The sequence below is a fragment of the Gallinula chloropus genome (assembly GCF_964237585.1).
Source record: "Gallinula chloropus genome assembly, chromosome: 7".
Taxonomy (NCBI): Eukaryota; Metazoa; Chordata; class Aves; order Gruiformes; family Rallidae; genus Gallinula; species Gallinula chloropus.
Window position 1 is genome coordinate 31,435,757 of NC_140092.1, and position 11,906 is coordinate 31,447,662.

Genomic DNA, 11,906 nt, shown 5'->3' on the forward strand with positions numbered 1-11,906 from the left:
AAAGTATGTACATCCATCTATATGGAATCTTCTTAGGACTGTGACTGGAAGTATGCTCTGAACAAACAAACCAAAACCTGAAGCAAACCCTGGATAGGTTGAGATCAGCAGTACGCCAGCATGCTATGCAGAGAAGAGCAGGTTCACAACCATCTGACAACACTGTATTGAACAGATAAGGTTAAGCCGCTTAGCAGGGAATGAGCAGTCTTGAATGATAATCTTATAATTCTTCTAACAAATTATTCTTCAAAGCAAAATATGTAAGCAGTTTTTGGAGTTGTCCATCCCATATGATGCTGAGCTGTTAGGTGTATTCTTTAGGAGATGAGGTTGAATCTGTTCAAAAAGAAGACTGGAATGCAGATTTCTCACTCCAAAGTGTTCTAACACTTCTTTTTTTTTTTTCTTTTTTTTTTTTTCCCCCAGTAACTTCTGGTAAAAGACAACTAGGATGCTATATATCACACTAATGCCAAAATGGGATGTATCAGATTGCCAAACACCCATAGAAGTACAAATAAAATTTAAAAAAGAGAAATAAAAATGTACACATTCCAAAACAGGCAACAAAAAGAAAAATGGGGTAAATTTTAAGAGGCCACTTAAAATGTCGTTAAAGAAATCAGAGTTAATTGACAAACGTATGTTTTTTGAACAATCAATCCAGGTGGATGTTCCCTGTAGGGAGTGAGACATCCTGGATTCTGTATCCAGAAAGTAACTCAGAATTAATTTTTCTACACTTCTGATGTTTTCAGTATATGTTAAATAACCTTGGAGCGTATCTACTGAATTAGACCTCACAGGGGACTTGTGTACCTATTTTTCTAATCTCTTTTGCACTTGGTTGAGACTGTTGTGGACATGAACAAATATTGTCCTTGGGCAGTGGTCATTGAGGGAATTACCAAACTAGTTCAGGCATGCCCTGAAAAGGTGGTTTGTTTTGGTTAAATGTCAAGAAAGAGATATAAAGTCTGTCTAAGTCTTCTGGTTCCAGACACCATCCTGACATTTCAGTGAGATATGTGTTGTTTCCACTAATGGAACAAATACTGCATCTTGGAATCCTGACTTTTTACACTGCTAGAATACACAGAAGTGTGGATCCAAGTCTCTTTTTTTTTTTTCCCGTCAAATCTCTTCAAAGGAGAAAATATGTTAGGAGTCTAATTCAAAAGTTTGCATTTCCTGCTGCTTGCACCAAATTCAATCCTCCAAAGTTCTTTCAAAAGAAGATACCTTTTCATTTAGGAATGACTTGGAAAATATGCTTTGGATAGGATTTTTGCTAGTGTAATCAGTATTTTTATTTATAGATATACTTTTCTGAAATAATCCCTTGTATGCTTGAATACATACTTATCTAAACAAACTTGGAGTATTTATAAGATCTGCTCTATTGCCAGCTTTGACTTGATTACGTCCCTGGTGTTCTCTTTAGTTTTCCTTCTGTGATTATGCAGTGGTTGTGAATGGTTTTGAAGCAGCCATTTTTATTTCTCTGGTAAATCACATTTAAGACATAACTTTCTGCAGCAAACAGTTACACCAAACTTAAATACAGACTACTACAGCTCTGTTGAAGAATTCGGATTAACTGCAGATACTAGCACTTTGGGGCAGTTTGTCAACTGGGAAATCAAAAGGTGCACAGGTCTGACTGCCATTTAAGTAAAGCTGTGCATGCTATGCTTTGTGTAAGAGTGGAAAGATAAAGCATTCAATGTAAATTTGAATTTCATAGCCTTTTTCATTTCATGACACAACCTTACAGTTTTTCCAGCTTAATTGTCTGTCCTGATGGCAATTTGTTCTATATGGTTTTAACAAGCGTGTGTGCTGGAGAAAGGAGAGTTTATTGATAGTAATAAAGCTTTGTTACAGATTTAATCTTGTTTTCCTTCACATGTTTTTTTCAGTATTTCTTTAATTGGCATCTTCCAAGCACTGTGACTAAGCTGCATGCAAGGACTTTGCAAAGCTACAGTGCTGTTTATCACGAGAGATAAGATTCTGAGAGACAATGAAGAAGATGGGATACCATATTTAAATTAAGGGACCTTGAAGCCTTTTGAACTTATGAGTTCCCTTTAGCTTGCAAAACAGCTTGTGCTTCAGCTAAAATACTAGTTTTGTTTTCACAAATGAGATGGAAACAAGCTTGCAAAATGTAAAAAAGTTACAGATTTCAGATGACTATTGAAAAGTTACAGATTTCAGATGACTATTGCTTTAACTATTAAAAAAATTACTAACTTCATTAATTTTATAAAAAGAAGGATGCACAGTCAAAACCCAGTCTTTGCTATTAGAAATGCTGAAAGTAATACAGCTTAGTGAAAAGACAAACAACTTGTTCAAATACTTTTCTTTTAAAATCTCACTTTAATATCTTGAGAGATTTCTTTCTTCTGTGTAGTGATATGAGTATAAACTATCCTTTGCATATACTGAAAAAAAATTCCATCTAAACTTGCTGTTCTGACCTAATATGAGGTCCCAAAATATAACAGCATGTTATGCAATGCTTTTAGTAATTACTTTTGTGTGTCAGTAAATGGATTATTAGGAAGCAAATACCTTTTATTATTTGTTATTCCTCGAGTTCTGGAGGGGATCCTCTGAGAAGGATGTTGCAGTGTATCAAAAGACATAATGTTGCCCTCAAGATAGTATCACACCGGGTTAAAAAATATACACTTAGTGCATTTTTCACCTTTCATGAGACATCAAGTGTACAACCACAACAGACCTACATTTCTAGAATAGCATTTTATTGTCATCTTTCCATTTGGAAGTAGAAATTAGTCATATGCATAATTATATGTTTTGTTGACATTACCCAGAGGGAAAAAACATTTGAATGAAGTAATTCTATTTATTTTTTATCTTCAGATAGATTCTAAATAAAGGAGTATGCGTACATGCCTACATATATATATGTATACTTACATATAGTTCTGTTTAAATTTATATATATATATATGTATACACCTACACATTTTATGTATATACTGCTAATTTTGAAATTAAAATGTAACAACATGCACAGTTACCACTTCCATTATTTTATTTTTGGCTTGCTGATAAAATCTTGTTCCTTATTGGTGAGCATTATTTTTGAGAAGGCAGTTGATGAGACCTCTAGCACAGACTTATGGAGACTGTTGTACAGTCTTTTAAGGTTAGTTTCATATACTCAGGTTCATCTCAGTTCTGTGAAGTCTCCTGAACTTCTTTGACATTACATATTGTGTGGCTTGTTTCCACTTACTACAAAAACCCTGACATCAGCTGAACAGTTTCTGACTTAGAAATATTTCAGAATACATGTTAAAAAGGAGCTTTACTTGGTCATTCTTATGAATGACAGCCAGTTAGTTGAAACCTTCCATAATGAGGTACTCAAAAATTGATTACATGTATATACTCATTCCTGAGCATATTAAGCAGGATTATCTCCTGTGAAGTGAAACATTTTGTATTGTCTGCAGCCCTGCAGAGCATTCAGCTCTGGGGCCCCCAACAGAAGAACACAGTCCTGTTGGAGTGAGTCCAGAGGAGGCACACAAAGATTAAAGAAGTGGCTGGAGCAAGTCTTCTGAGAAGACAGGCTTAGAGAGTTGGGGTTGTTCAGCCTGGAGAAGAGAAGTTTCCGGGAAGACCTTACAGCAGCCTTCCAGTACCCAAAATGGGAGTGCAGAAAAGCTGGAGAGGGACTGGTTACAAGGGCAAGGAGGGATAGGACAAAAGATAATGACTTTAAACTGAAGGAGGGTAGATTTAGATCAGAAGAAAAAGGGAGAAATTCTTTACTATGAGGGTGGTGACAAACTGGAACAAATTTCTTAGAGAAATTGTGTGTGCCCTCGCCTGGAAGTGTCCAAGACCAGGCTGGCTTTGGGCAACCTGGTCTAGTGGAGGGTGTCCCTGCTCATGGCAAGGGGGCTGTACTGAGATGATCTTTAAGGTCCTTTCCAACCCTAATCATTCTATGAGTTTATGATTATTTATTAAGAATTACATCCATTTTCCACAAAGGGCTCTTCAACTACTACTCATTATTCCATCAGTCTGGGAAGATTCGTTTTTTAGGGTAAAGATTTGTCTTTAAGGAACAGTCCTCAAGATTCTCCCCAAACCTACTGAAACCTCAAAAATGATTAATAGGCACATGGTTTAGTGTTGGACTTGGCAGTGTCAGGTTTACAGTTATACTTGGTGATCTTAAAGGCCTCTTCCAACCTAAATAATTCTAGGATTTTTATACAGACTTTCACGTCCAAAAGTCTTCCATGTCCAAAAGAGTCATATAACCAAAAGAAAATCGAAGGGTGAGACATCACATGGGGCAAATGGAAATTGAATCATTAAAGTCATAAGATACTGTGATTGTGGTCCCATCTTTTTAAGCAGGGTGATACTCTGCATGTAGTCTGAATACAACTCAAACTTCTTTATTTCAATCCATTATGTATTGTGGTCTATTTTTGTTTCAAAATAAATTTTCTTTAATTAAACCCTAAGATTTTATTTGTCTGAGTACCTGTAATCGGCTTTAAACTTGCTCTGTAGCACAAATAGCATATTTATTGTAGATTGTCCAAGCATTTAAAAACAGCTAAGAGTCTCTAACACTGAGGGAACTTTAGTGTTTTGAGAACTTAACCAGAGATAAAAATACTGTTGTGTTTTATTTTTTTTCCCAAGCATTTAACCAGGGGAAAGAAATATTACAGAATGTGTCTAGTAAATAATTTAACAAATATTCTTCAAACAGCTCTAATTGTCAGTTCCAGAATGCTACCAAGTTAATTTGTCTTTGACATTCTTCTCTGCAAGAACAATGTCTTACAGATAGAGGATTTTTTTTTTATTTTTAATATAAATGATCTCAAAACTTTATCTATTATTCATAGTAATAACTGTCTCTCCAGCTGACAGCTTGAAAAAAGCCAGTGCTATATGACACTGAAAGAATATTCACTAAATACCTACAGCACTAGTTAATCCCTTTTTCAAAGGGTGTACTTTTAGCATCATTCCAAAACCAAGTTTGAGTAGCAGATAATAAGTTAGACTAATCTCTGCCAAGTTATGAGAAATATTTCAAAGCAGCTTGAATAATAGTTGAAATACAATTATAAGTCAGGCCAGAGGTTTTATGTGCCCCATGCACACAAGGAAGTCAACAGAAGTCAACAGAAAAGTAACTCTGTACTTTAATGAGTGCTGAATCTTAAAAACTACACAGTGGGTGGAGGTAGGGACGTGTATGTCTTTTTTGAGAGTACAATGAGATTAACATGTGACTCTCTCTTCATGGAGATTATGCTGGTTTATTGGAAAAAGTCATCAAAGTAAGCTCATCAGATGGCTACACAAAAGAACATATTATTACTTATCTTTTTAATGTGGCAAGATAATGAGCAATCTGAATTCAGCTACAGTTTAGAGAGAGCTCTTAACACGAAACAAAAGTTACAGATTTCACTTTTCTCTAAATTCATGCATTACCAATAGATTTTTGCAAGTTTTTTGCCAGTAAGACACAAAGAGTTGTTTTCCCCACAAAGCTCATCTTCTCTACTAATTAAAATTAAACATAGATCACAGTGAAGTGTAGGAGCTGAAGGTCAAATACTCTATTTTACTTACCTTCACTCAATTTTACACATGTGGCCATCACTATTCAGGCATAGAATCATAGAATAGAATCATAGAATCATTTAGGTTGGAGAAGATCATCAAGTCTAACCATTAGCCCAGCACTGCCAAGTCCACCACTAAACCATGTCCCTAAGCACCCCATGCAAAGCTTCCCACAGAAGAAAATTCCTTCCATTGCTTTTTATTTTCTTTTTCTTTTTTTCTTTTGTGTAATGTAGGCGAAAATAAATTCAGATTGCTATCCATCCTTTCCCACTATTGTGCTCCTTTCTTTTATATTTTCATATACAGGTTTTTATGAGACTTCTGTATTTGAGAAGAATAATGCCTTGGTAAGTAGAGGTGAATCACAGTAATGTATACAAATACGAATACATAAATGTACATAAATGAACATAAATACCAGAATTGTAAAGGATTGCCCTAGCATATTGTAGCCCTATAGCCTGCTCCAATAATTTAATGTTTCTGGCCATCAGTTTTTAATTAACCTGGGTATACAGCTCTAGCTGGCTGTATCTATGGCTCTGGCAGCCATGGCTTTCATAACCATTGCGGCTGATTTGCTCAACTGTGAGACAGGACAATCAAATCTACTTTTGATGGTATTTGGGGTAAGAATTGCTTGAGACAATAGTGTGCCTGCATGCTGATTTTGGCTATAATGGTATATGAATATTATTATGAATAATGAATGTCAGTATATGTATATACTGACATTCATTACTTACCAAAATATCTCTAAACTATGGCTAAACTGTGATGTCACACAGTAACATGGTGACCGGCAGCCACTGTAATTTTTAGCAGGATTTACCTCTTAATCTGTTCCGTCCAGCAGATAGTACATTAAATGCCAGGCAATTAGTTCTGAAGTTTCTTCATAGTATCATATGATTTAATTAAACTCTGATGAGCCGACAAGGTAGTCATAATACTAACTTATTTTAAAAGCTATTTGTGTAATGCAACAATCCCAGTTCATTACTCTTAAAGAGTCCCTACTATATCTTCATGTAGCTTTATCTTGTCAACTTTTAATTAGTGGCAACAGCATGAGAAGTCTTTAATTTCTGGAAAGTTGGCTGTCATTAACTGCTAACTTAATTTGAATTAGTTTGTTACTCAAACAAGATAACTGGAATCTAGAATCTTTGCCTATTGGTAATTTTTACCTGTACATTGTCTCATGTGTAGGTATGTTTGTAATTTGAAAAAACAAACAAAAATAAAAGCTTTAATAGCTGCCTAATAATTTTCTACCACTTCTTTATATTGTTAAATTATAAGCAAACATTTACGTTGAAATAATTTGTATGGCTTTTTTAGTTTAATGGGACCAAAAATAATACAAAGGCAGCTGCTCTGAACAGATTTTTCTTGTTTTGTGCCTTGATATAACTCTAGTCTAGTGTTAGTGTTAAACATTAGGTGACATGTTCTTGGGTTTATCTGACATTTACTTATCCACTGATGAAGTGTTCGTATTCTTCCTGAAACTGTAATATCAAAGAAAGCTGAAATAATGCTATTACATTTGACATGATGTGAATCTGAAAGTATTTAAAAAAATATGCAGGAATCAATTTGTTTCAAGTTAAACACGCCCTTGTGTCTCTAAAAGAACTGGTAAGATACAGCCAGAATACTGAAAATACACACATCTTACTCCACATTCTTCTCCTCGCATTGTCTGCTTCTTGGCCTGCAGACCTTTCAGATGAGGCATGGCCTGAACCATACATGATTTCTAAATTCTATTTAGTAATTGAAAACAGATTTCTCTTCTGAACACTCTGAAGGGATTTTTTTAAATTTTGTTTTCTCCATCTTTTGAGATATGCTTTTCAAAGGAACTATGATCAGCAGTTTGTCTAAAGACTGACGTGTAGCATTCTTGCTCCTATTGTACTTGTAGAAGGATTGATAATTCCTTTTGATTTCTTCAAATAGTTATTTCTCAAATATTTATGAAATAATATTCTTCAGCTTGAAATAGGCAGTGAAAAGTATCTGTTATAACAAGATGATTATTCGGAAGGTAAAATCAGTATTTTTGTTAATAGAACATCTTTCAAGAAAGATTCACCTTCACACAATGGGTTAAGTGCACAGTTCAATATTGGATGTCAGATATTTTTTACTTTACTTTTTTATTTAATTACCTACTTATTTTGATTCTTAATATACCTGAATTTGAAGCAATTTTGCTATTCATCTTGTCCATGCATTCTAACCTGAATACAATGTTCCAAATGCAGCTGAAAGCTTAGAGAAAGTATTTCTTCTTGATTCTATTTCATGATGACACTCATTTTGCTGTCAATTCAAGTGGCAAACTTCTATCTGACAAGACTTTACACGTAGATCTTTTCCAAAATTTCCAGACTTCTTTTTTTTTTCCATTGCATACATACTTATATGTGCATATATATATATATATACACACACACTTTTCAAATTGCTTTTCCTATCTACATTATTTTCTCTCTTAAAATTCTGCACCATATGGAAACACTGATTAGTCAGTACAGTTATGTCACGTCTGAAAGCTCTGCCTTCTTGAGAAACCAGGAAGCATCTATATAGCAGTAAAAGGATTTCAGAATTCCTCTATTGATCTATCAATTTGCTGCCTTTATCTTACTGGGCTTATCAAAGGCACACAATGAAGGGCTGGTATACAGAATGATTTCAGGTTTGTGGAAATGTGCAATGACTTGAGTCTCATCTAAACAATTCTCTCTATGGTTGTTGTGCTCTCAGTGTTATATGGTAAAGACATCCGTGATTACACTTATTTAGTTCTCTTGCTGCAGGCTGGGTGATTGCAGATACATTTCTTTTCAAAGGATGGCTTTACATGTACATTTAAGAGTAAATGATCTTCACTAGGAGAAAAGGGGTGGAGGTGGGGCAACAAATCCCAACCTTTAAATAAAATGGTGAAAATGTTACTAAACCTGCTGTTGGAGACATACTGATTTTTCCACTGTCTCCGTGCGTCCTCAAGAGTATCAATTTTAGAAACCATGATTGGCAATTTGCTTCAGCTACAGCCACCAATCACTGGCATGTGGGAGAAAACCATGGTAGAATTGACAAACATATTCTTATGGCATGTCAGAATTTCTAAACAAAACACCCATAAACATATGCTCTCTCTTCTGCGTCTCAAAATAGCATTTCTCAGAGACAGAGAGAAAAAAGGAAAAACAGGGAAAATAGAAAAGAAAATATACTGAAATTTGGTGGACCAAAACTATGTGGCACATCTTGTTTTGTTATGTGTGCACATCTGTCAGCTTGTGCCACATTCAAAGCCTGCCATCAATAACAGGAAATCATGTACACAACCCTTACTTGCTTGTTCAATGCTGCTCTCAGCCGTATCAGTAGTGGAAGCATGTGGGGGTGGAAAGAATTCAGTATTTGTTGTTTTTCAGAATTATTTATCTCAGAAGAAAGTGCTAATAGAGGACTTCTGTTTCTTCTGTGCATGTGTGCACATGTGCACGTGTATGCAGACTCCAAGTGATGCATGTGTGTTTGAACAAGAAGGGAGCAGAGCTCCTTGCAGCCCCCATCCCCCAGAATACAGGCTAACATATAGGTAACACATTAGATGACCTTTAGGACTTGCTGCACCATAAGCATGGTTGAAAGACTGTGCTGTCAGTCTGAGAATGATAGGCTGATAAAGGTGTCTATTCCGTCATTATAAAATGAAAGGTGCCAGGGATATAGAATTATGGATGCTGGGAACAGGGGCTTCATGACAGAGTGCCTTGCTGTGACCAGGCAACAGTAACATCTCCTAAATACCAGGAAAGAACTAGAAAAAGAGGAGAGAAGAGAGCATAGTGAAGGAAATATCTGGATTCTGGTATAGACCACGTGGCAATCACAAAATAGACACTTGGCACGTGGTTTAAAATATGTGGTTATCCATAGCTGTTAATTATATTGCACATAAATCTTTGCAAATAATTGTGTCAGAGCATACAGTGATTTAAACAGAGCCTTTACCCTTCAGGAAATTCTTCTGAAATGATCAGCCGTATTTGGGCATGCAGAAGATAATATATTTGAGTGGCAACTTTCTACAGTGTTATTTAAAGTCCCATAAAAATATTTTTCTGCCCCATCTACTTCTTTTTTGCTTTCTCTTCATCTTTTCCTTTACTTTTAATTTCCTGCTTTTATATTGAGAGCCTTACGTAGCCCCTTGCCTCTGCTCAGTTGAAAGAGTAATGAACTGCTTCCCTGGGAGTCGGAAACCAATGTTCTATGATGGTTTGGATTTTCAGGAAAATCAATGTTGTTAGGCTCCCTCAGGAAAGTAAAGTGCAATTTGAGGCATGTTCATCCTGTTCCTTGACCCAGGCCTTAGATTTTTAAATTAATTATTAAGCTGGGTTTTGTACAGGTAAAAAGAAGCCTTTAGACCACGTTAGTTGGTCAGTTAGTAAAGCTTATTTCCACAGATATCACTAGAACTTACTTATCTCCATAGTGAATTTTTGACCATCTGGTGTTTTTGGAAGACAAAATTGTTTTTCCTAACCCAGAACCCGTCTTTGGATTTATCAGGATATGAAACAAAATTGTAAAGGTCACTGGAGTGTACACATGGAGATAATGATAACATAGCCAACCCATTTACAAAGTTGAATTCTTAGAGAAGTCATTTTGTACTGTTTAAAATAAAAATTGTTTATGGTGTCCTCAGACATAAAGAATTCAGCAAAGGGTATTCCTAAGAGAATTCCTTTCTTTTAGAAGATCATTTTCTGTTAGATTTCTTTACTGCATTGTTACGGAAATGAAGACCCTTCTTTCTGTCTTGTAACTGTTCTCTGTAGAATTTTGGAAGGAGAAGAGATTTTGTGAAAATCTAACTTCCAGAGAATCCACAATTTGATATTTTCACATCTGGAATATGCAGTATTTTTTAGCAGAGCTATCTTCTGGTGTACAATCCAGGGGAAGCTTCAGAAGCGGGAGACAGTGTATCATGCTATGTGCTTGGAAATATTCCTCTTTTATTTCTTAAAGGCAACTAACAATCCTTTCTTCACAGGCCACAGGGTTATTAGATTTTTGTGAAATTCAATCAGGTCATATGTCAGAAATACTTTTTGGCCTGTGAATGCAGACACAGAACAGTTTTTTAGCAACTCTACAGCTGTCCTTCAATATTTGAAATCTAAGAAAAAATACATTTCAGAGCCACTTAAATGTTCTTTGCTATGTTGATTAGTATCTTAAAAATGTGGAAAATGAACGAGAATAAAGGTATCACCATGTCAATACATAATGTTCACTGAATGATTATTGAGCTTTTTCCCCAAAATGCTAGGATTGATTTTCCATCCCCTCACCTCCATTTTTATAGCAGTGATGAATATAAATAAGTTGCAGGAAAATTACTTCTCTACTGTTTCACAATGCTTCTCTTATCTAGCAGGCACAGCTGCCACATACCCCAAATGCTTTTTATTTACGTTGTCTGTGGATGGAAACATTAATGTTTATGTCTTTTAATGGAAAAAAAACCTCAAAAAACTTGCTATCAAAATACATAGTGAATTTTAACTAACCTACTATTTTTTTTCTCTTAAGGTAATGATTAATTATTTTATCCAGTTCACTGAAATATCTTTCTTTTTGTTTGTTTTCTCTCCCTCTCATACTGATGCCTCTCTCAAGATTAATTGGCATAGGCAGACTCTAAAATGCTTGCATACATGAAAAGTTTACCCTTTTTTCTGCTCTTTTCTAACTGTACATGCACTTTTAGGAAACCCCCAGATACACTAGAAAAAGTGTCTTGAGTTTAGCCTTGTGAAAACTAAAGGTTAAAGCTTCAAAGAAAAAAGAAATTTCTTTTTCATTAAAATGTCATTCTAGAAAAATGGAAATTTTATACATAAATACACTGGCAATTTTCATGTTTATATTTAAGCAAATGGAATCAATAAAAATGAAATTTATTAATTTTGCTTTTTAGGCTTCTTATGCTTTTAGCTTTATAATACTATACATGGGTTTACAGGTCTTTAATATAACATTTAGGAACTTGTGGAATTTGTAATTTCAAATTACAAATCCACTTAAAATTTTCTGAATGTTTTAAAAATGATTATGTGTGCCTCCACATTTGTTTCAGCTTCTATCTGGAATTGATAAAGAAATTGTTATTACAATAAAATCGTATCTGGTTATGA